At 55.3% G+C, this 1,766-nt stretch overlaps 1 pseudogene; it reads right to left on the bottom strand.

Annotated features, from left to right (window-relative positions):
* Positions 1–494: 494 nt before the first annotated feature.
* The window catches only part of LOC102002038, a 24,466-nt pseudogene continuing 23,194 nt past the window's right edge, over positions 495–1,766 (bottom strand).

Below are 1,766 nucleotides of genomic sequence, written 5' to 3' on the forward strand. Positions count from 1 at the left end.
GTAAATTCCTTTACTGATAATCTCTCCCCTACTTCCACCACCCCAAATCATGTAGGGTCCAGATTTCATTTCCTAACCCTCCCCCCAAAAGGTGCTACCTCCTACCCAGGCAGCTGAGGGGTGGGGGAAGACTTGAGAATGAACCCACTTTTGGCTAGCCCTCCCCCAGCCTGGAGCCAAGAAGGCGCGGTGACAGAGGGATGGCTTAGATGGATGGCATGACAGAGTGGAATAAAGGGGAAGATGCCCCACTCTAGGCTGAGCGCTGCTTCTCCAGACCCCGTCCCTGTGTGTGGGAGAGTGATTGACCAGATCTGTCGTGTCTAGCAGAGGCAAAACCCTTTCTGGAGTAGCCCAATTAAAGTTATGGGTTTTCAGCAACGCCGTGCCTGGTGTTTTAAAGCTATTGCTGTGGACATGCTCCTAGCTCTGGTCTCCATCAAAATGGTACCCAGGGGTAGAAGGGAGAAGCAGCCCCTGCCTGCCTTTAACGATTACAGACTGTGCCAGGAGAGCAGCCAGCCGGGGGCAGGAGCAGCCAGGTCCCAAGGGTGGCTGGCCCACACATCATAGATGCTCTTGTTGGGCGGTACTTCCTGGAAGAGGGAATCTAGATCACAGAGCAGGTCCGGGGACCCTTGGGATTCAGTACCTACACTCCAGTAGGCTGGGCTGGTTGAAAACGGGCACTGGGGACAAGAGGTGGGAGGTAGTGTGGCCAAGGGCACTACTACATTGGGAGTGTAGATGGGCAAGTAAGAAGTGGGTAGGTGTCCCCACAGGGAAGCTCTGCACCCCCTGCTGGACATCCCCATGGGATCTTGGGAACCCTGAAGTAAGTGAACTGGCCAGGTGCTTTGCTCTGGGGAAAGAGAAGGCCTGATGACTTCCCCTTGGGAAGTCTCCCCCTCTATTCTTGTGGGCCCAGGAAGGGAGCAGAGAGGCCACAGAGGCTTCTCAGTGGAGTTATGGGGCACAGTACACATCTCTTCTTCCCCCTTGGAGCAGGTACCTGCCTGAGCTGAACTGCTCTGTCCAGCTAGCGCAGGCTGCTGGCACCAGGTCGATCCTTTCCCGGGGTCCGCTAGCAGGGACTGGATGCTGAAACCATTCCTCGATGGTGGTGAGGGACTGGGCGGTCGGTAAGGCCGGCCATGGAGCAAGAAGGGGCTCAGGTACTTGACAAAGCTCTGCCTTTGCCCCGGGTCTGCCATCGCCAGCACAGAGCAGTGTTCTGAAGGCGCAGCGCCTCTGCTGGGATCAGGTTCACATCCACCGCCCAGAAGTTGCCCTTGGCCTGGGGCTTTGCAGGGTCCTTGGGCACCTTCCGGAAGCATTGGTTAGAGGAAAGGTTGTGGTGGATGGAGTCCTTCCAGCCTTCGTAGTCGTCCCTGAAGAAGGGGAACATTGCCTGGACCTGACGGATGATCTGGGCCAGCTTCAGCCTGCGGAAAGGTACTGCCTGAATTACCAGAGCGATCATAGCCAAGTAGGTGTAGGGGGGCTTGTCATGACGCAGGAATCTCTTCTTCCTCCTCTTGGGGGGAAGACTCTGCCTTTGGAGTCCTCTGATGAGAGGTGTTGCAAGACATCACGCAGGAGAGCGGCCCTGTATGGCGGTCTGACCTAATGGGGGCTCAGGGCAGACCGACTGTAAGTCGAGGTAGGGTCCCAGTCTCAATCCTTAAGGTTTTTTGTTGTTGTTGTTGTTGTTGTTGTTGTTGTTGTTGTTTTATTGATTTTATTGAGAAAAGGAAAAAAAGTTT

Source organism: Microtus ochrogaster, linkage group LG12, assembly GCF_000317375.1.
Source record: "Microtus ochrogaster isolate Prairie Vole_2 linkage group LG12, MicOch1.0, whole genome shotgun sequence".
Classification (NCBI taxonomy): domain Eukaryota; kingdom Metazoa; phylum Chordata; class Mammalia; order Rodentia; family Cricetidae; genus Microtus; species Microtus ochrogaster.